The following is a 24808-nucleotide window of genomic DNA, read 5'->3' on the forward strand; positions in this document are numbered from 1 at the left end:
GTTGGTTGAATAAATCACAGACTCCTTATACTGTCATTGGTTAGAAGTATTCATTATAACAGTGCCAAGACCAATAATGGACTACCTATTAGTCAGTAAATTTTAAGCAGCAGTGTTCTTAGGAAAAACTGGACAAAGTATTTAATATGTAGTTTAAAATTGTGCTGTATCTGATATTTTAGTACACACCAATGATATATTCTTTAACAAACAGCCTTAGAAAAAAGAATTTCAATTAAGAGGAAACCTAAAGATTAGGTCAGAGGTTTTAGCTGCCTCTGATTATTTTTCTAGGATTACCCTCAGCTTCACTCACATTGAATAGACTAATTCATGTTGTATGCAATTTATTTGGAGTACTGAGCAACACAATAATCCATTACAACTCAACACTTTCAAAATAGTGATTACCCTGTTTAATAAGAATAATATTTTATTACATTATATGCAGATTAAAAACTAATATCATGTTCCCTAACTTAATAAAAAGTGACTGTCAAAAACCCAGCAAAGTCATAATGACATAATAAAAATTTTCCCATTAAAGTCAATAGAAGACATAGATGTCCAATATTCCTTCAATTCAGCATTTTAAAGATCCTAGTTAAATGCAATAAACCAGAAAAATAATAAGAGGTATATATCTTCAGAAGGGAGAAATAAAACTGTCATTGTCTGATGATATGATCACTGATGTAAAAATCATCTAAGAGGGTCACCTGACAAACTATTAGAATTAAGATTTTAAATTAATATTTAGAATTAATCCATTTAGGTAGACAGACACAAGATCAATCTTTAAAAGTCAGTAGCTTTCTTTTACACAAGCAATCATGAGAAATGGCAAAAGAATAAAAGGTTTCATTCACAATATCAATAACTATAGCATGACTGTGAATAAAGCTGGCAAGACCAGTGTATTAGAAAAATACATTAACTGAAGGACATAAAGTGACATAAAAATTTCAGAGATACATATTCATTGATGAGAGGACTCAACATGCCATTTCACCCCATACTGATATGTGAATTCAATGCAATTATTGACTTTCAGTAGAATTTTTCAGTAACCTTCATAAGCTAATTCTAAAATTAATATGAAAGAGTAAATGAGCAAAAATAGCAAAGATAATTTTGCTATTAAGCTTGCTATTTGAAGAAAGAAAAAAAGGTTTTGATATGCCTGTTAGCGAAACATGGGCTACTTTTTAAAATGTGTTACACAGGTATGCATGAATAATAAATAATAATAAATTAATAATAAAGTGCCCAGGAATAATTCTGTGAAATTAAGGAAACTTACATTATCATAAAAGTAAGAAGATGTCAACTATTCATCAAAGGGTATAAGGAATATTTATCATCCATTTGGGGAAAAGAATGAAATGAGATTTTTACCTCACACACAAAAAATAATCCTCAGAAAATCTGAAGACTTGGGGAGAGACCTTCAAGATGGTGGAGGAGTAAGACATGGAGATCACCTTCCTCCCCACAAATACATTAGAAATACATCTACATGTGGAACAACTCCTACAGAACACCTACTGAATGCTGGCAGAAGACCTCAGACTTTCCAAAAGGCAAGAAACTCCCCACATACCTGGGTAGAGCAAAAGAAAAAAGAAAAAACAGAGACAAAAGAATAGGGATGGGACCTGCACCAGTGAAGGAGGAAAAGTTTCCACACACTAGGAAGATCCTTCACTGGTGGAGACTGGGGGTGGCAGCGGGGAAGCTTCAGAGCCACACAGAGGAGAGCACAGCAACAGGGGTGCGGAGGGCAAAGCAGAGAGATTCCTGCACAGAGGATCGGTGCCGACCGGCACTCACCAGCCTGAGAGGCGTGTCTGCTCACCCGCCGGGGCGGGTGGGGGCTCGGAGCTGAGGCTCGGGCTTCGGAGGTCAGATCCCAGCGAGAGGACTGGGGTTGGTGGTGTGAACACAGCCTGCAGGGGGCTAGTGCACCACGGCTAGCCAGGAGGGAGTCTGGGAAAAAGTCTGGACCTGCCTAAGAGGCAAGAGACCATTGTTTCGGGCTGCGTGAGGAGAGGGGATTCACAGCACCACCTGAACGAGCTCCAGAGATGGGCGCGAGCCACGGCTATGAGCGTGGACCCCAGAGACGGACATGAAATGCTAAGGCTGCTACTGCAGCCACCAAGAAGCCTGTGTGCAAGCACAGGTCACTATCCACACAGCCCCTCCAGAAGCCTGTGCAGTCCGCTACTGCCAGGGTCCCGTGATCCAGGGACAACTTCCCCGGGAGAACACATGGCCGCATCAGGCTAGTGCAATATTACCCCGACCTCTGCTGCCACAGGTTCTCCCCACATTCCGTACCCCTCCCTCCCCCTGCCCTGAGTGAGCCAGAGCTCCCTAATCAGCTGCTCCTTTAACCCCGTCCTGTCTGAGCGAAGAACAGACGCCCTTAGGTGACCTACATGCAGAGGCGGGACCAAATCAAAAGCTGAACCCCAGGAGCTGTGTGAAAAAAGAAGAGAAAGGGAAATCTCTCCCAGCAGCCTCAGGAGCAGTAGATTAAATCTACACAATCAACTTGAAATACCCTGAATCTGAGGAATACCTGAATAGACAACAAATCATCCCAAAATTGAGGCGGTGGACTTTGGGAGCAACTGTAGACTTGGGGTTTGCCTTTTGCATCTAATTTGTTTCTGGTTTTATGTTTATCTCAGCTTAGTATTTAGAGTTTATTATCATTGGCAGATTTGTTTATTGATTTGGTTGCTCTCTTACTTTCTTTTATATATATAGATATATATTTATTTTTCCTTTTTCTCTTTTTGTGAGTGTGTATGTGTATGCTTCTTTGTGTGAATTTGTCTGTATAGCTTTGCTTTTACCATTTGTCCTAGGGTTCTTTCTGTCCTTTGTTGCTTTTTTTTTTTTAGTATAGTTTTCAGTGCTTCCTCAGTGCTTCTAATCATTGGTGTATTTGGTTGCTCTCTTCTTTCTTTTTTTTTCTTTGTTTTATTACTGTTTAATTTTAATAAATGTTTATTTTTTACTTTAATAACTTTATTTTTTTTCATTCATTCTTTCCTTTTTTCTCCCTTTTCTTCTGAGCCCTGTGGCTGACAGGGTCTTGGTGCTCCAGTCAGGTGTCAGCCCTGTGCCTCTGAGGTGGGAGAGCCGAATTCAGGACATTCATCCACAAGAGACTTCCTGGCTCCACATAATATCAAATTACAAAAGCTCTCCCAGAGACCTCCATCTCAACGTTAAGTCCCAGCTCCACTCAACAACCAGCAAGCTACAGTTCTGGACACCTTATGCCAAACAACTAGCAAGACAGGAACACAGCTCCACCCATTAGCAGAGAGGCTGCCTACAATCATAATAAGTTCACAGACACCGTAAAACACACCACTGGATGCAGTCCTTCCCACCAGAAAGAAAAGATCCAGCCTCATCCACCAGAACACAGGCACAAGTCTCCTCCACCAGGAAACCTACACAACTTACTGAACCAACCTTAGCCACTGCAGGCAGACACCAAAAACAATGGGAACTATGAACCTGCAGCCTGCGAATAGGAGACCCCAAACACAGTAAGTTAAGCACAATGAGAAGACAGAGAAACAAACAGTAGATGAAGGAGCAAGGCAAAAACCCACCAGACAAAGCAAATGAAGAGGAAATAGGCAGTCTACCTGAAAAAGAATTCAGAATAATGATAGTAAATATGATCCAAAATCTTGGAAATAGAATGGAGAAAATACAAGAAACATTAAACAACGACTTAGAAGAACTAAACAGCAAACAAACAATGATGAACACAGCAATAAATGAAATTTAAATTTCTCTAGAAGGAATCAATAGCAGAATTACTGAGGCAGAAGAATGGATAAGTGACCTGGGAGATAAAATAGTGGAAATAACTACTGCAGAACAGAATAAAGAAAAAAGATTGGAAAGAATAGAGGACAGGTTCAGAGACCTATGGGACAACATTAAATGCACGAACATTTGAATTATAGGGGTCACAGAAGAAAAAGTGAAAGAGAAAGGGACTGAGAAAATATTTGAAGAGATTATAGTTGAAAATTTCCCTAATATGGGAAAGGAAATATTCAATCAACTCAAGGAAGCACAGAGAGTCCCATACAGGATAAATCCAAGGAGAAACATGCCAAGACACATATTAAGCAAACTACCAAAAATTAAATACAAAGAAAAAGTATTAAAAGCAGCAAGATAAAAACAACAAATAAAACACAAGGGAATCCCCATAAGGTTAACAGCTGATCTTTCAGCAGAAACTGCAAGCAAGAAGGGAGTAACAGGACATATTTAAAGTGATGAAAGGGAAAAACCTACAACCAAGATTATTCTACCCAGCAAGGATCTCATTCAGATTCGATGGAGAAATTAAAACCTTTACAGACAAGCAAAAGCTAAGAGAATTCAGCACCACCAAACCAGCTTTACAACAAATGCTAAAGGAACTTCTCTAGGCAGGAAGCACAGAGAAGGAAAAGACCTACAATAACAAAGCCAAAACAATTAAGAAAATGGTAATAGGAACATACATATTGAGAGCTACCTTAAATGTAAATGGATTAAATGCTCCAACCAAAAGACATAGACTGGCTGAATGGATACAGAAACAAGACCCATATATATGCTGTCTACAAGAGACCCCCTTCAGAACTAGGGACACATACATACTGAAAATGAGGGGATGGAAAAAGATATTCCATGCAAATGGAAATCAAAAGAAAGTTGTAGTAACAATTCTCTTATCAGACAAAATAGACTTTAAAATATAGATTATTACAAGAGACAAAGAAGGACACTTCATAATTATCAAAGTAGCAACCCAAGAAGTAGATATAACAATGGTAAATATTTATGCACCCAAAATAGTAGCACCTCAATACATAAGGCAAATGCTAGCAGCCATAAAAAGAGAAATTGACAGTAACACAATCATAGTAGGGGACTTTAACAACTCACTTTCATCAATGGACAGATCATCCAAAATGAAAATAAATAAGTAAACACAAGCTTTAAATGATACATGAAACAAGGTGGACTTAATTGATATTTATTTGACATTCCATCCAAAAACAACAGAATACACTTTCTTCTCAACTGTTCATGGAACATCCTCCAGGATAGATCATATCTTGGGTCACAAATCAAGCCTTGGTAAATTTAAGAAAATTGAAATCATATCAAACATGTTTTCTGAATACAAGGCTATGAGACTATATATCAATAACAGAAAAAAATCTGTAAAAAATACAAACACACGGAGGCTAAACAATATGCTACTAAATAACCAAGAGATCACCAAAGAAATCAGAGGAAATCAAAAAATACCTAGAAACAAATGACAATGAAAACACAAGGACCCAAAACCTATGGGATGCAGCAAAAGCAGTTCTAAGAGGGAAGTTTATAGCAATACAATCCTACCTCAAGAAACAAGAAAAATCTCAAATAAACAAGTTAACCTTACACTTAAAGCAATTAGAGAAAGAAGAAGAATAAACCCCAATGTTAGCAGAAGGAAAAATATCATAAAGATCAAATCAGAAATAAATGAAAAAGAAATGAAGGAAACAATAGCAAAGATCAATAAAACTAAAATCTGGTCCTTTGAGAAGATAAAGAAAATTGATAAACCATTAGCCAGACTCATCAAGAAAAAAAGGGAGAAGAGTCAAATCAATAGGATTAGAAATGAAAAAGGAGAGTAAAAACTGACACTGCAGAAATACAAAGGATCACGAGAGATTACTACAAGCAACCATATGCCAATAAAATGTACAACCTGGAAGAAATGGACAAATTCTTAGAAAAGCACAACCTTCCAAGACTGAACCAGGAAAAAATAGAAAATAAAAACAGACCAATCACAAGCACTGAAATTGAGACTGTGATTAAAAATCTTCCAAAAAACAAACGACCAGATGGCTTCACAGGAGAATTCTATAAATTCTATAAAACATTTAGAGAAGAGCTAACACCTAACCTCAAACTCTTCCAAACTAGAGCAGAGGAAGGAACACTTCCAAACTCATTCTACAAGGCCACCATCACACTGATACCAAAACCAGACAAAGATGTCACAAAGAAAGAAAACTACAGGCCAATATCACTGATGAACATAGATGCAAAAATCCTCAACAAAATACTAGCAAACAGAATCCAACAGCATATTAAAAGGGAACACCTTGATCAAGTGGGGTTTATCCCAGGAATGCAAGGATACTTCAATATAGGCAAATCAATCAATGTGATGCACCATGTTAACAAACTGAAGGACACAAACCATATTATTATCTCAATAGATGCAGAAAAAGCTTTTGACAAAATTCAACAACAATTTATGATAAAAACTCTCCAGAAAGTAGGCATAGAGGAAACTCACCTCAACATAATAAAGGCCATATATGACAAACCCACAGCCAGCATTGCTCTCAATGGTGAAAAACTGAAATTATTTCATCCAAGATCAGGAACAAGACAAGGTTGTACACTTGCAATCTTTACCCAGCTACCGATGGCATTTGTCACAGAACTAGAACAAAATATTTCAAAATTTGTATGGAAACACAAAAGACCCCAAGTAGCCAAAGCAATCTTGAAAAAGAAAAATGGAGCTGGAGGAATCAGGCTCCTGAACTTCTGACTATACTACAAAGCTACAGTAAACAAGACGGTATGGTACTGGCACAAAAACAGAAATATAGATCAATGGAAAAGGATAGAAAGCCCAGAGATAAACCCACACACATATGGTCAGCTTATTTTTGATAAAGGAGCCAAGAATATACAATGGAGAAAAGACAGCCTCTTCAATAAGTGGTGCTGGGAAAACTGGACAGCTACATGCAAAAGAATGAAATTAGAACACTCTCTAACACCATACACAAAAATAAACTCAAAATGGATCAGAGACCTAAATGTAAGGCCAGACACTATAAAACTCTTAGAGAAAAACATAGGCAGAACACTCTTATGATATAAATCACAGCAAGATCCTTTCTGACCCACCTCTTAGAGAAATGGAAATAAAACCAAAAATAAACAAATGGGATCTAATGAAACGTAAAAGCTTTTCCACAGCAAGCGAAACCATAAACAATACCAAAAGATAACCTTCAGAATGGGAGAAAATATTTGCTAATGAAGCAACTGACAAAGGATTAATCTCCAAAATTTACAAGTAGCTCATACAGCTCAACATTAAAAAAACAAACAACCCAATCCAAAAATGGGCAGAAGACCTAAACAGACATTTCTCCAAAGAAGATATACAGATTGCTAGCAAACACATGAAAAGATGCTCAACATCACTAATCATTAGAGAAATGCAAATCAAAACTACAATGAGGTATGACCTCACACCAGTCAGAATGGCCATCATCAAAAAATCTAGAAACAATAAATGCTAGAGAGGGTGTGGAGAGAAGGGAACCCTCTTTCACTGTTGGTGGGAATGTAAATTGATACAGCCACTATGGAGAACAGTATGGAGGTTCCTTAAAGAACTAAAAATAGAACTACCATATGACCCAGCAATCCCACTACTGGGCATATACCCTGAGAAAACCATAATTCAAAAAGAGTCATGTATCAGAATGTTCATTGCAGCTCTATTTACAATAGCCATGGCATGGAAGCAACGTAATTGTCCATTGACAGATGAATGGATAAAGAATATGTGGCACATATATGCAATGGAATATTACTCAGCCATAAAAGGAAATGAAATTGAGTTATTTGTAATGAGTTGGATGGACCTAGAGTCTGTCGTACAGAGTGAAGTAAGTCAGAAAGAGAAAAACAAATACCATATGCTAACACATATATATGGAATCTAAAAAACAAACAAAAAAAAATGGTCATGAAGAACCTAGGGGCAAGACGGGAATAAAGACACAGACCTACCAGAGAATGGACTTGAGGATACGGGGAGGGGGAAGTGTAAGCTGTGACAAAGTGAGAGAGTGGCATGGACATATATACACATCCAAACGTAAAATAGATAGCTAGTGGGAAGCAGCCACATAGCACAGGGAGATCAGCTCATTGCTTTGTGACCACCTACAGGGGTGGGATTAGGAGGGTGGGAGGGAGATGAAAGAGGGAGGAGATATGGGGATATATGTATATGTATAGCTGATTCGCTTTGTTATAGAGCAGAAACTAACACACCATTGTAAAGCAATTATACTCCAATAAGGATATTTTAAAAAATTAGAAAATCTGAAGACTTAAATAATAATTATAACAATAAAATGATATAAGAATTAAATGAAAAAATCGTATATAAGATAAATATATAAAACATATATTTGTTGTGAGAGTGGGAGTGGTTTTTTTAAGCAAGATACCACAATTAAAGTAATAAGAGAAAGAATTGAAAAATTGACCACATAAAAATATTTTAAAAATTATGACAGTGAAATCATAAAGTTAAACGTCGAGAGAGACTTGAAGAATATTTGCATAAATATAACCAAAAATGACTTGACAGTCAAAATATGTAAAATCTCCTAGAGATTAGTAAGAGAAAGCACATGATGCAGTAGAAAAGGGGCAAAAAATATGAATAAGAAATTCACAGAGGAGGAAATACAAATACACAATAAATGTACAGAAATATGGTGAACATAATTAGTATTAATAACTAGGCAAGTACAATTTCAAACATGAGATACCATAGAAATGATCGAAAATGTAAAGGTAGGTAATGACTGTGGACCTGGGTGTGAGGAGTCCGCTCTTCTGCAATTGCTGCTAGTTGAGAGGACACTGGTGAAACACTGAGAGACATTGGGAGAGCCATTTGGCAGTATCTGTTTACATGTTCAGTGCCTCTTTCCTATGATCTAGCAATTCTCTTCACAATATTCAGTGTAGAGGAAGGTTTGACCATGTGTAGGAGAATATACACACATATACACATTGTTTCTAAGAGGAAAAAGAAACGACTGTGCTTATCTAGGAAAATGGGTAATTCAACTATAGACATGTTCATTCTCAAAGACTTTATGCTGTAGATCAAAAGAATGAGAGGGATTTATAGGAACCAACATGTACATAACTCCAACATCTTTTTTTTTTTTTTTCCTGCGGTACGCGGGCCTCTCACTGCTGTGGCCCCTCCCGTTGCAGAGCACAGGCTCCGGACGCGCAGGCTCAGCGGCCATGGCTCATGGGCCCAGCCGCTCCACGGCATGTGGGATCTTCCCAGACCGGGGCATGAACCCGTGTCCCCTGCATCGGCAGGCAGACTCTCAACCACTGCGCCACCAGGGAAGTCCCCAACATCTATTATTGAATAAAAATCAAGCACATAAATGACAGAACAATTTGTTCGATGTTATATAACATTTACTTTAAAAACACATGTACATAAAACGAAACATGTAGTACATGTATATAATAGTAGTATGGTACATAAAACATGTAGTACATATGTATAATAATAGTATGGTGTATATTCTAGCTGTTTGAAACATTTGAATGTAAATATGTATCACAAGATCTGGAAGAATACACAAAAGAAGCTATCTTTGGGCCGCTTTGGAGATTAGACCTTGTAAACAATGGAAGTGGCCTCGTCTCTGTAATATTTCAGTATTTTACATGGAGAAGTTATTCTTGTATTATATTCGTGCATGAAAATAAATTCAACAAGTAATACTGTTCAAATTAGGTATTATATGTAGAATGATTTAAATCATACCTGCTGTTTTAACTTTTGTTTTCAGATATCAAATATTTTCTTCAGTAAGATCTTTTCAAAACTGGTAGAAATTATGTTAAAAGGACCTCTATTACAGTGTACTTAGATGAGTGTTGAGTGAATGATATAAAGAGATAGTCTTTTGGAAGGTAAGAATAAATCTATGTTATTTCCCTACGAATGCCTCCATTTCATAGAGAAATGAGATATTGCAGTATTTCTGAGTTTAAAAACTGCTGACTTGGGATAATTCTTTTTTAAGAATAACTGAAAATCAATATAGTTATGAAGAGGGCATTTATTCAACTGGGAAGCCAGAAAATTGTAACTTTATGTCAGACAGCTTAGTGAAAAGTACATAAGACTATATATACACAAAGATATGCTTGCAAAGTGACTTTTTATGTACAAGTAGTGGTACTAACAATGTAATAGCAGCTCGTGAACATTTTCATGCTAGTCAAGCCTCAAGCAAAAAAATGTGTTAGATAAACAAAAATACATTAGGCATTCACATTTTAGAGTCATTGCTTTTTAAAAAGTGATTCAGAACATGAATCTAATGGATCACTAGGGAAATTAAATCAAGAATGATGAAATTCAGAGATTCGATTCAACAGGTGTTGACACTGGATGTCTTTCATCAGCACTAGTGTTTGTGACAAAAAGCAGAAATTGAGCAGCTGTTTCTAAGTCTTAGGAAGACTGTACTCTGGTTCTTTCACACTAATACAGCATTTAAAAGTCCATGAAAACTTCAGGAAATAGACACATGTTCTAGATGCTAGTGTTCAAATAGAGATATTTAAATAATCAAAAATAATATAGACTTAATTAGATATCTAAGAAGGTCATTAAAAATGTCACAATAGAAAATATACTTGAAACATAAGGATGTATGACCCAGTATTAGAAAGATTTCAGGAAAAAGAGTGAGAAATAGAAGAAATTTTTCTGGGAGGAATCAAAAATTCCAACGTGGAAAACAAAGTCATGTATAAAAGATTCAATGACAGGAATCAAAGCTAAATTTTTCTGTTTTTACGGGAAATAAGTTGAAAAAGTGACCTCTAGTGGACTCTTAGATTCATGTATAAAGTTTTGCATTTTGACCCAGCAATCCCACTACTGGGCAGATACCCTGAAAAAAACATAATTCGAAAAGATTCATGTACCGCAATGTTCATTGCAGCTCTATTTACAATAGACAGGACACGGAAGCAGCCTAAGTGTCCATCAACAGATGAATGGATAAAGAAGATGTGGCACATATATACAATAGAATATTACTCAGTCATAAAAAGAAACGAAATTGAGTTATTTGTAGTGATGTGGATAGAACTAGGGTCTGTCATACAGAGTGAAGTAAGTCAGAAAGAGAAAAACAAATACCATATGCTAACACATATATATGGAATCTAAAAAAAAACAACAAAAATATGGTCATGAAGAACCTAGGGGCAAGACGGGAATAAAGACACAGACCTACCAGAGAATGGACTTGAGGATACGGGGAGGGGGAAGTGTAAGCTGTGACAAAGTGAGAGAGTGGCATGGACATATATACACATCCAAATGTAAAATAGATAGTTAGTGGGAAGCAGCCACATAGCACAGGGAGATCAGCTCGGTGCTTTGTGACCACCTAGAGGGGTGGGATAGGGAGGGTGGGAGGGAGGGAGATGCAAGAGGGAAGAGATACGGGGACATATGTATATGTATAACTGATTCACTTTGTTATAAAGCAGAAACTAACACACCATTGTAAAGCAATTATACTCCAATAAAGATGTTTAAAAACAAGTTTTGCATTTTGAAAAAAATAAAAGTTTTTATTATGAATATAAGTTGCTGAAGACACAGAATCTTGATAACTTATCTTAAAAACAGATTTAGTAACATAATGTATTTATTTTGATTGTTTTCAAAATTTAAAAATCATAATTTCAAAAAGAGTTCATAAATTCTCCTGATATAATCTAATATATTTAAAATAAACTTTAGAGGACTTCCCTGGTGGCGCAGTGGTTAAGAATCTGCCTGCCGATTAAATTGCTGCAGGCGCTGCCGGCTGGTTGTGGGCTTTCTCCGTCTCAAGCGTTCGTGAGTTAGTTCCGCCGCTCGTTCTCATCTTCTGAAGCCTAAGCCGGCTACACCTTCCTCCTTCCTTCCGCCAGCAGCCGTGTCATTGCGACTCCGCCACCATGTTCGAGGCGCGCCTGGTCCAGGGCTCCATCTTGAAGAAGGTGCTTGAGGCGCTTAAGGACCTCATGAACGAGGCCTGCTGGGACATCAGCTTGAGCGGCGTGAACCTGCAGAGCATGGACTCGTCCCATGTCTCTTTGGTGCAGCTCACCCTGCGCTCCGAGGGCTTCGACACGTACCGCTGCGATGGCAACTTGGCCATGGGCATGAACCTCACCAGCATGTCCAAAATACTGAAATGTGCTGGCAATGAAGACATCATTACAGTAAGGGCTGAAGATAATGCGGACACCTTGGCACTTGTATTTGAAGTTCCAAATCAAGAAAAGGTTTCAGACTATGAAATGAAGTTAATGGATTTAGATGTTGAACAACTTGGAATTCCAGAACAAGAGTACAGCTGTGTAGTAAAGATGCCTTCTGGTGAATTTGCACGTATATGCCGAGATCTCAGTCATATTGGAGATGCTGTTGTAATTTCCTGTGCAAAAGATGGAGTGAAATTTTCTGCAAGTGGAGAATTTGGAAATGGAAATATTAAGTTGTCACAAACGAGTAATGTTGATAAAGAAGAGGAGGCTGTTACCATAGACATGAATGAACCAGTTCAGTTAACTTTTGCACTGAGGTACCTGAACTTCTTTACAAAAGCCACTCCACTCTCTCCTACAGTAACACTCAGTATGTCTGCAGATGTACCCCTTGTTGTAGAGTATAAAATTGCTGATATGAGACATTTAAAGTATATTTGGCTCCCAAGATAGAGGATGAAGAAGGATCTTAGACATTCTTAAAATTCAAGGAAATAAAACTAAGCTCTTTGAGAACTGTTTCTGAGATGCTAGCACATACTTAAGTCTGTTTTGTCTTTGTACCTCTGAGTACATATGTAGGTATTGTTTTCTGTAAATAACTTTTTTTTTTCTCCATTCTCTACAGTTTGTTCAAAGAGTAAAGTCCAAAGTCAAATCTGGTCTTGTTAACCGAGTAATAACTTTGCCTTACCTAGGAATACACCTTATAATTTTTATAAACAAAAGGGTTTTGACTCTAAATGCAGTTTTAAGTATTGTTTTCAATTTAAATAAAAGTCATTTGAATTTCAAGCATCACAGGACAGTGCCTTCATTTGGACCACGATGGTTGCAAGTATCCTAGAGAATTCACAATTCAAGCAGCTCATGTAAATGAGCTTATTTTTTCAGTCTAGAGCAGGTTGATATGACATTAGATACAGTGATAAAAAGTATTCCAGATACAGCAGGTGACAAAGTATTTTGGGGGATTCATTTGCCAAACTTATTTTGGTATTCTGACTTAAGCTCAAGAAATGAAAAGGGGAGAGTAGAAAAAATACATAATATTTTGTCAGTTTTGCTAGCAGAAACTAACACTTTACAGAAGCTTAATGTACCCAAAGTTCTGTCAGCTTTATAAGACTAGCACTGTTACCGGGAAGTGTTTCATTAGCCTAGGGAGCCTTGTACAGGAATCTTGGAAGTTTTAGTAGATCTGATAGGTCCCAAGGAGTATGTTTGTGCAAAAATAATTTCTCTAGCGTAAGTAGCCTTTTGTGGGGACTTATTCCCTTAAAGGATGAAGGTGGCTTAGTTCCATGGATGTTGGATTCAACCAAGAAAGTGAAAAAGGCCAAGCAGTAATTGTGCTACAAGGTCACAAATTGGCATGCTGCATACTGAGAATTCCTTTATTGTAGTCCTTTTTTCTGGTGTATTTTGTGTTTGGTGGATTAAGTGACAGATTTCTGTCGTACTTGCAGTGACGGTAGAACTCACTGTATCCAGTAGGTAACTACTCATTACCTTTCTGTGTGCCTGGGTTTGGGGAAGGATACTGGCTGCAAAGGGGCCTGATGGAAATTTCTGGAGTGATGAAAATATTTTATCTACGTTGTGATGATGGCTCCAAGACTATATGAATCTCTCAAAACTAATCCAATTGTACTTTATCATATGTAAATTATACTTAATAAAGCTCGACATTTAAAAAAAAAAAAAAAGAATCTGCCTGCCAATGCGGGAGACACAGGTTCAAGCCCTGGTCCGGGAAGATCTCACATGCTGCAGAGCAACTAAGCTTGTGTGCCACAACTATTGAGCCTGCGCTCTAGAGCCCATGAGCCACAGCTACTGAGCCCTTGTGCTGCAACTACTGAAGCCCGTGCTCCACGACAAGAGGAGCCACTGCAATGAGAATCCCGTGCACTGCAACAAAGAGTAGCCCCGCTCGAGGCAACTAGAGGAAGCCCGCCCGCAGCAACGATGACCCAATGCAGCCAAAAATAGATATAAAATAAATAAATAAATTTATTTAAAAATATAAATAAATAAAGTTTAAAAAGTACTTTTCACACATGGAATAGCATTTATCGGCCAAAAATGCATTTCCAGTTGGACCAGGACAGACACGGTTTAGATCTATAAGGAATGAGTGATAGGATCTCACCAGCACTTGCCTCTGTGGGCCGAGTGCTTCATTTCTTTCACCTCCCACTTTGCCTGTCAACAGCGCACCTGCAAGACTGACGCACACCACGTGCTGGTTCCTCACATTCTAAAATAAGGCTGGGGCTTCCCTGTTTGTGCAGTGGTTAAGAATCCACCTGCCAATGCAGGGGACACGGGTTCAAGTCCTGGTCCGGTAAGATCCCACATGCTGCAGAGCAACTAAGCCCGTGCACCACAACTACTGAGCCTGCGCTCTAGAGCCTGTGAGCCACAACTACTGAGCGCGCACGCCACAACTACTGAAGCCTGCGCGCCTAGAGCCTGTGCTCCGCAGCAAGAGAAGCCACCGCCATGAGAAGCCCATGCAGCGCAACAGAAATTAGACCCCGCTCACATCAGGTAGAGAAAGCCTGTACGCAGCAACAAAGACCCAACGCAGCCAAAAATAAATAAATAAAATAAATAAATTTATTTAAAAAATAAATAAAATAAGGCTGATCCACATAAAAGAATGAAATAATGCCATTTGCAGCAACATGGATGGACCTAGAGATTATCATACTAAGTGACATAAGTCAGAAAAAGACAAATACCATATGATATCACTTACCTGTGGAATCCAAAATATGACACAAATGAACGTATCTATTAAACAGAAACAGACTCACAGACATAGAGAACAGACCTGTGGTTGCCAAGGGGGATGGGGGATGGGGGAGGAATGGAGTGGGAGTTTGGGACTAGTAGGTGCAAACTAGTATATATAGAATTGATAAACAGCCAGGACCTACCTACTGTATAGCACAGGGAACTGTATTCAGTATCCTGTGATAAATCATAATGGAAAAGAGTATGAAGAATAATTATATATTTATAACTGAATCACTTTGCCATACAGCAGAAATTAACACAACATTGTAAATCAACTATACTCCAGTTAAAAAAGTGAGGCCGATCCTCTGCAGGGGCTCAAATCCTCTGATGAATAAGTGCCACAAACCAGCACCAGTTGTTTCCTGACTTCAGGATCTTGAAGGAAGTTCATTAAAATGTACACATTGGAGACAAGATGTTGATTTACAGTAGGGTGATAAAATAGTAAAAGTAGAAGAGGTTCTCACCAAGTTAAAGATGATATTTCTCTTCAAAAATCACGATATAGGGGCTTGCCTGGTGGCGCAGTGGTTGGGAGTCTGCCTGCCGATGCAGGGAGTGCGGGTTCGTGCCCCGGTCTGGGAGGATCCCACGTGCTGCGGAGCGGCTGGGCCCGTGGGCCGTGGCCGCTGAGCCTGCGCGTCTGGAGCCTGTGCTCCACGACGGGAGAGGCCACGGCAGTGAAGGCCCCCCCCCCAAAATCACGATATATTCTAATAAAAAAAAAGAAGAACCATATTTTCCCAAAGAGCGAAAAAAGTTAAGATGAAATTTCTTGAATATAAAAGCAAATATATTCAGAAACTGTATTTTCAAGTAAACATAGAAATTCTGTGCAAGTTCCAAGGAGCATAGAAAATTCCTGGAATGATCATTTTACTCTTTCTAACCCAGAGAAACTGTAATTTTTGATTAGAGTTAAAAATTAATTAAAAATTAATTTCTGAAAATTTGTAAATTAGTAATCATCTTGAGGTGAGGAGATTTTTAGAAGGAGAACTTTATAGGTCTTCTTTAACTAATATAATATAGTTTTATGGGACTAATAAGATTTCAGTAACCGTTGAAAACCTCTTGTAGCTCAACCCCACACCCATTCAGAGAAATATTAAAATGGAATGGGGTGTATAAGCTTAGTATTACTTTCATCTATTTTTCATGTTTTGTTTTTCCTTTTTACTCAATTCCTTTAGAATGAAAACTACAGAGCCACGAATTTTTCATCCTTCCTGGTTTAAATTCTTCTAGCATCCAGGTAATTTAGGAAAAAAAGGAGAACTGGAAGGCTATTTAAAGAGAAAGGATAATTCTTTTCCAAAGTTAAACGTAGAGATCTGAAAATATTCTATATAGAATCATCTTTTAGGGCTTTAATAGGATAATATGCTAATAAAAACCTTGCTTTTATTCTTTTTTTTTCTTTGAATACAGACTTCTTAGCGACCACTTGACAATTTGTCTCACCAGCCTATACAAGTGCTCGGAAAGTGCCTTACGTGCTTAAGAAGCCAGCTTATCAAGACCTCCCATGCTGCTCACTCTGAGTCTGAGTGAGCAAACAGGTCTGGTCTGTGTGCCCTAAAGGCCAGCATTCCTGGGCTCCACCAGACCACCAGGGAAGGGAGCTCTCTGGAGTAGTGAGCTTCCAGAGGAGTCTGGGGGAGTGGATTTTTACCCAAGATGTTGAGGGGAGGTAAGGAATCTATTCTGTCAAGTGGAGGAGTCCGTGGTTCAGGCTCCAGCTGTATTTGTCTTAGTTTCCCACCTGCAATTCTCAGGAAAAGAAACAGCCTGCATCCCAGGAAATCTCCTTTCATAGTTTCCCAGCAACATCCTCCTCTTTGTACACATAGAGTACCGAAGATGCCTCCCTTCATTCACAAAAGGGAGAAAACAGTTTATAAAGTTGAGTAACCCCAAAGAAATGGGAAATTCACAAAGACCTAGAAAGTGGGGTTATGAAAATAATTTTTATGCGTCTAGTGCCTACTAGGTGACTTGGACTTCCAAACTTTATCTCCAGTCTTTACAACAACCTTATGTGGTCTTCAGTATTCCACTTTACAGGGGAGAAAACTGAGGTTCGGAAAAGCAAGGTGACTTGCCAACAGTACACACTGCACAGACAACTACCGAGAAGAAATGCTATGGTCTCTCTGACTCTGATACCTGTTTTTGGAGTCAGAAAACCTAGAAAAGCAAGAAAGGGCAGTGGTCATTCCTTAGGTCATCAGTAGTCTCAATATCTGAATAATCATTCTTATTAGCTGCCTAGCCAAAAATTCTGAACCCTGACTTAAGTTTTTTCCCACCAATGAACCAAAAGAAAAAGAATCTCTAACAAGATGAAATAAAATAAAAACTTGTGACTTTTCTCAGTCCGCCTAGAAGCCAAATTCATCCACTCAAATACACAGAGGTGTTAAAAATATCATATATAAGCCCCAAATGAAGGCTCTACCTCTAAGGTAGATAGAGAAAGCCATTTAGGCAGCTTGTGTAGTCTGTCAATTAATATGCTTTACAGAGTGCAGAAACAAGAGGGCAAAGAATTGTTATGATTTGAGATACTGAAAAAGAAACAAAGACTTTGAATCTCTCAGGCATTTGTTTGACTCTTAGAATAGTGGAATATTCTAGGCTGCTTGCCAAATGAATGTTTGGTTGAATATAAATAAGCTTATTATCATGCATATGTATAAATGTGCTCAATAGAACTGAGGGTTAATAAAACATTTTTCTGTTAAGCAGACCAATATTTTATCAGAAAGAACTATTGTCAGTTTTGCCTGTATTTCTGGGACAACTTTCCATCTTAACTCTCTCTGAATTCTAAGTACGAGCAGTATTTCCAAACTATTTCATTATACTACAACTTCTTTCTATCAGGAGCCATAGAAAATGCCTGGAATTTAACATGTACGACTTCAAAAATTTCTTTTCATTTATTGTGAAAAAAAACCTTTGACTTTTTAAACTCTGCTTCCCTGGAATGTGTATCAAATGAAAGTGCATTTGGATAATAAAAAGGAAAAAAATCAATGCAGTCAAAGCAAAGTTACCTTACAAAGTACCCATTCCATGAGTCTGTACTTAGGATGCCTTCTTTAGTTGAAATGGAATATTTTAATAATAGATTCCTAGAGCGGGAATCATCTCATTATTTCATATGTTCTTTAGTACTCTTCCACTACAATGCAGGGGAAAATGCTATCTTAAAGAGAATAATAATGGTAATCAGTTGACAGATGTATCTGTTCAAGGAACAGATATATTAAATTATGTTGAAATTTAAGTCATAGATCAATCTGATAGTTTTTTTCAAACCTATAGAGACTGCTTCCCTAATGACATGTGTCATGACCTTTAATTTGTCCTTGTCACATCCAACCATTGTTTCAAGCATGCAGTATACCCCTCTCTCATATTTTATTGCTGAAACTACCTACGTAACTGAGAAATTTGACGATATATAACAGGCTGGTGACATTGATAATGAAAGTGATGTGAAGCAGCCATGTAATCTGATAGAATAAAGAGTATTTCACACTATTAACTGAAATTTTTACCTCTGAAATTAGGTGGATCTGGTTATTCATATAGAAAAAGCAATAGAGGAGAAACAGTTATGCATTCTAAGAAGACAGGTAGTTTCTAGCTACATATTTGAGACTTAGAACATTATTTTTCTTCAGTTTTGCTTGTTTGAAAATAGAATAGGTAAAATGGGCAAAAAGTATCACAATATGCACCTAAGAATCAATTATTACTAAAGAGAACACACAAAAAGAGTTTCTAGGAAGAAAAACTGAGACCCTAGATGTCTTCTCTGTTCTCAGCTGTCAGTAGCAACTTTCTGTGACTTTATTAGAATAAGTGTACTCTGGAAAATCAGCCATTTCTCTCTTTTGTTCCTTTTCCTTTCTTGCCTCTGTTGGGGGGTGAGGGTGGGACAGAAAAAGGGACAAATAAGGGAAGTTACTAGAAATAATACAATTAGCATTCCCTAGGGCCTTATCTCTGGATAAAGCATCGAACAGAAGTTTGATATCAATCTTTCCTATGTCTTCTAACTATTTTCTTAATGCTCATATAAATGCAGTTTCTCACAATTAATTATTTAAAGGTTGAGTGATTATAGCAAACTACCTATCTGTAGTATTTCACGACACCTACTAACTTAGCATGCTTCCTTATTTCCTATAGACATAATGACATTTGCACATTAAATCCATCCTATTTGAAAGGGAAAGACTTCTACCTTAATGCTGTACAGCAAGAAATTGTATCCAACAATTTGAGCCAAAACAATTTGATAACTTAAGCTCCCTGAATTACATCACCTGAAATAAGACCTTTTCCGAGGGCATACACATAGTAGGGTTAACTAATTAAGAATTGTGACACTCTTGTTACGTACCAAGGGCTATTAAAAGGGAAGCATCTTTAAACTCTCCTTTCCTTCCCTGGCCTATGGTAAGAAAGACCTACAGAATTACCAAGTAATTAATATTATCCTTCATGCTTATTAAAGGTCAGCAACAGTAAATCAGTTACTAGCAACTTCCTAAAAGTTTAGGACAGGAAACAATAAAAGATGCTATATCAAAACAGAAGCTGCAAGGATAACTTAGCTGGATAGAATGTAATTGCTGAAGTTAAAATTAGCCAGGTCATCTTACTCTTATGGAAAAAAAAAACCCTGGGAACCTGGCAACCAAATAAATAGATAGGAACTTCATTCCCATTAATAAGCTTCTTTCAGTTTTGTGCTGAAACATTACTCCAAAGACATACACCTATTAACTCACCAACACTGGTTCCTAAACCAAGTTTGGGTACTCTCCTAATTATTAAAAAGACCGTGACCTTAATAACTATAAGCATGTATTATAGATATATAATCTGAACATATTAGAATTGAAAATGTCTAATAAATCGTGTAGTTCAACCCCATTTTTTTATATGAGGAAACAGTCCAGAGCTGTGACTTGCCCAAGCTCAGTCAGCTATATTTACATTGGTTGTTTACTATATTACTGACCTTTTGTGGGTGGTAAATATTTAATATTTAGTTGTAAATTCTTTTGTCACTTTAGCTAAATATCTTTGATAAAGATTAAGTTCAATTTTATCAAGAAGCATATACTACATGTGTATGAGCAGTTGCTAAATAAAAGTAAAGAATATATAAAAGTCAAAGGTGGTATTGCAGCTAAACATGGAAGACATCCTTTCATTAACAAAGCGTAATTATTCATGATCAAAAAGCATTTTAAAACATTTCTTGTACTAACCATTTTGTAGTTTAAACCTAAATTACAACCAGATGATTCTGCCTATTTTCCACTAGGTGGCAATATATCTTTTTCTTTACAGTCTAAATTTGTTTTTCCAGGGTATGATGAAAATTACTTTTTTTGAGTAGTTTTCCTTTTTAGTTGACCCAACTGAAATTAAGACTAAAGAAACCTTAAGAAAGAGGCATAAGGAATTAAAGATGTATTAAGATAGGGAACAGGGTTGTCTTATAAAACCCAGAATTAAAATTAATAAATTTCGCTTCACATATGCTCATAATTAAAATTTACATTAAATTTACATGATCACATTAAAAATTTGGTAGTGATTTATTTTTTAATTGAAATCAGGTTTGTTATTTATTGTTAGTAGCAAAAAGCACTGAAAATTTTCTTAGTCCTGTTTAAAACATCATCCTCAAGATTAGGTCATAGCTTTCACTTATTTCCATAGCCTATCTTCCATCAAGATTTTGAAAAAAAAAAACTCATTAAATCACTTGTGCGTGTGTGTGTGTGTGTGTGTGTGTGTGTGTGTGTGTGTTTAGTTTGTGTCCATACTAGATATAAGTTGGTTCTGAATGAATAATAAGACAAATCCTATTTTCTTTAAAGTCAGATAAGTTTCAGAAAACTTTGACTAATATATTAGCTTTCAAGGGCTACCATAACAAAACAGCGCAAACTGGAGGTCTTATACAGCAGAAATTTCTTTTCTCTCAATTCTGGAGGCTAGAAGTCTAAGATCAAGGTGTTGGCAGGGTTGGTTTCTTCAGAGGCTTCTTTCCACGACTCACAGATGGCAGCCTTCTCCTTGTGTCCTCTCATGGTTGAACGTCTGCGTTGTGTGTGTCCTAATCTCCTCTTCTTACAAGGCCACCAGTCATATGGGATTAGAATCCACCCATATGACCCTATTTTACTTTAATTACCTCTTTAAAGGCTCTATCTGCAAATATAGTCACATTCTGAAGTACTAAGGGTTAGGACTTCAACATATGAATTTAAGGGGGGAACACAATTCAGACCATAACAACGAGTAAGTCTGTATACACAGAATGCCCCATTTTCTAAACTGAGGTATTGTGGTAGAACCAAAAATCCTAGATTGAAAGTCCAAGTTCTAGAGCTAAGGAAAGACCTTAGAGATTACCTAATCCACTGATTATTGACCCTTGCCACACAGAAGAACTTTTAAAGCACACCAATGCCTGTTCCCAGACCCAGATATTCTGATGAATTAATTTGCAGTGGGACCAGTCATGAGTATTTTGAAAAAACTTCCCAATCATTTCTGAGACCTGAGTAGAGAATCACTGATTTTAGACAAATATTTCCCAAAGGCGGTTAGAGAATCACCCAGAGGGTTTATTAAAATGCAAGTTCCTACACATGGGCCATTGCTGTCTTCATTCTGAATCTCCAGAAATGGAGCCATGTCTTTTTTATCAGGTGCCCTAGTAATTATTATGAACCCAAAAGTCTGAGAAGCTCTGATCTAGTCTAATCCTCTCATTTTACAGGTGAAAAGGTTGAGGCTTGGTAAAGTTAGTTCATCCAAGGTCACACAGCTAGAGAACGGCAGAACAAGAAGGAGATTAGATGTTAGATCTGAAATCTAATCTAATTTTTAGCAGGATTCTCTGTTCTAATATAGCACTGTGTGGATATTAAAACGATCTTGTAGCTCTGGTCCCAGTATTAGACTGCATCTACCCTTGAATTCAGGCGTGTCCTGACAAACTTAGAAGCCCAATAGGGCAGGCTCATTACAGTTATATTTCCATTAAAAATGCATTCCAGGGCTTCCCTGATGGCACAGTGGTTGAGAGTCCGCCTGCCGATGCAGCGGACACAGGTTCGTGCCCTGGTCCGGGAAGATCCCACATGCCGTGGAGCTGCTGGGCCCATGAGCCATGGCCGCTGAGCCTGTGCGTCCAGAGCCTGTGCTCCGAAATGGGAGAGGCCGCGGCAGTGAAAGGCCCGCGTACTGCAAAAAAAAAAAAAAAAAAAAAAAAAAAAAAAAAAAAAAAATTCCGGGAGCCTGTATTGTGTTCAGTGACAATGGGCAACATCAGAACTGATGGGTTATTGTGAACACTGCATTCCTTCTCCACCGTGCTGCCAGGCTTTGCTGGCCACCTCCTCAGATTTAGGCCTGAGTCCTAGGTAGAAGCTGTAGTAACGAGTTAGCAAATTCAGGGAGATGAAGCCAATGGTGGAGACTGTTTCCCTGGCACCAGTAGCTTCTGCAGCAGGAGTCGTTGGCTTAGAATCACTCACCATTAGAAACGGCAGCCTCTGCGCAGGCATCAGCAGAGAAGCTGCAGTGGTTGATTGGTCATCTGGAACAGGGAGCAAACAGGTAGCTCAAGAGATTTTCAATTCTGCTGCTATTACCTATCCAAAATCCATGGGTAAAGAGGGCTTTTAGGAGCTTGGGGTCAGAGTATGAGTTGGTGCAGGCTGTGAACACACATATACAAGTAAGTTGTGACATGATTTTAGAAAACCTAATGTATCGAAATCCAAAAAATAAAAATTAAACCCCTCGGCGGGTGATGATCCAAGAACAGTTAAAAATTTTTCCATAAAGATTTAGCTTAAAGGTTTTCTTTAACAGAGGCTTTCTTATGCATTTATATTGTTTTGTTGTTCAAAGTGACCAAGACTTGAGTGAGAAAAGAACAGCAAAATGTAGACATGTTATGAAACACCGGAAATGGAAAAAAATCGATCTGAAACAAAGATAGAGCATCACTGAAGAGTTTTTTTAATTTAATGTATATTTATAGCACTATAATTCAATTTAGCCTCAGTATTTCAGAAACAGAGCAATTTTCTAGACTGAGGACGCACACATTTTACTTTAAGTTTCTATAGGGCTGGTTGCTGTTCTAACCCCTGCACTGTATTTCTCAAAGTGTGCATCGAGAACCACCTGCTCTAGAATCACCTAATGACTATTTAAAATGCAAGATTTTGGGCCCCTCATGAGATCTACTCAATTTTTGGAGGTGAGTTTGAGAATCTGCATTTTTAACAGCTACATAGGTGATGTAGAGATTTCCCTCTCTCTCTCTAGGGCCTCTTTAATCCCAAAGATATTACTTTTCCTCTGCTCTGGGAGCTTTTAATAACTCTTTAATAGAACAGTAATGATAGAAATGATAGCTCTTTCTATCATTTCTGATGAAAATTTCTGAGAATGTGAGTTTCTGGGAATTACTTTCTTTTGGAGTTGTTCTCTCACTGAGTTAATGAAATTGTGAACTTGTTACAGAAGTCCTCTTTTTTTCAGTATCTTTACCTGATTTTCCAGTTGACTATGCTCCTGGGTCCCTGAACAGGCTGTCGTAAAGAACCGATATGACACGGACTCAGAAACTGTACATATTAAACTTTAAGTTTCTTCTCCTGAAATGTGTTCAAAGGAAAGCCACCATCCCAGAAAAGAGAAATTTGTGTTATCTGAAATCCCAGGTTCCTGTTTTTGAGCTGCTATAAAATTGTCTTAATACCAAAATAGATGTATTTTGAATATTTAAAGGATTTAAGAAATTCAGATGTGAGCTGCTGGCAATCTTGTAACTTGATGGAACTTGTCTTACCATGCTATTATCTTTACTATGCATGGAATTAGATTTTTGAAAGGTAGGTTTTCTAAATATCTCCCTGGTTTTAAGTTTAGACATGTTTGCAAGCTTAATAAAGACTTTCAAGTGCAGTCTCAAAATCAAAGATCTCTGATTTGAAAGCAGTTTTAGGCATTATCACCCCCAAAGAGAAGTACCTCTGCATACCAATGTCTCATCTTTCCTTAGATTGTTCCAAAATTAGAAATTAAGCCCCAAAAAGCAAACAGAGGAAAAAATACCTTCAAGTCAATTCAAATTTTTTTCTTCCTATTTATTCATACTGGTGGGAATTTTCTCTACCATCTCTTTGCTGGAGGGGAAAGGACTAAGGGAGATCTAATAAAGCCATAAGGCAGAGGCAACTGAGGATGAGAGGTTCTGAGATGGAATTCAGAGAGCACATTAAATGTCCATGAAGATAAACTTCATGGCATTCACTATTTACCTCTATCCAGCCCTGCTAAAGCAAATAGTTTAACTTACACTCTCTCCAAAAGGATTTTAATGGAGAAGTCTGATTTACCCCTCTTTCTAGGAGGGACCCTGCAGTAATATTTCCTCCTTTTTTTTTTCCCTCCACCTCCATTTTGGACCCCCTGAACCTAGAGAATCCTATGGATACTAAGATTTTTCTAACTGCATGATTTGCATCATTTTGGGGGCTGGGTGTCGCTGTTTGGCTATGTTTTTCTTTTTCAAAGACCCAGTGAAATCTTGCCAGAGGGGAAAACAGATCTTACTTCGTTTGTCTGTCTGGGAGGAAAAAAGTCATCAAATGCTTTCAAATGCTTTTTTTTTTTTTTTTAAGTT

At 37.7% G+C, this 24808-nt stretch overlaps 1 pseudogene; it reads left to right on the top strand.

The window, feature by feature from the left end:
* The first annotated feature begins 11937 nt into the window (after positions 1 to 11937).
* On the top strand, positions 11938 to 12702 carry LOC132425378 (proliferating cell nuclear antigen pseudogene; annotated as a pseudogene).
* Positions 12703 to 24808: the final 12106 nt, after the last annotated feature.

This window comes from Delphinus delphis, chromosome 5, assembly GCF_949987515.2.
Source record: "Delphinus delphis chromosome 5, mDelDel1.2, whole genome shotgun sequence".
NCBI lineage: Eukaryota > Metazoa > Chordata > Mammalia > Artiodactyla > Delphinidae > Delphinus > Delphinus delphis.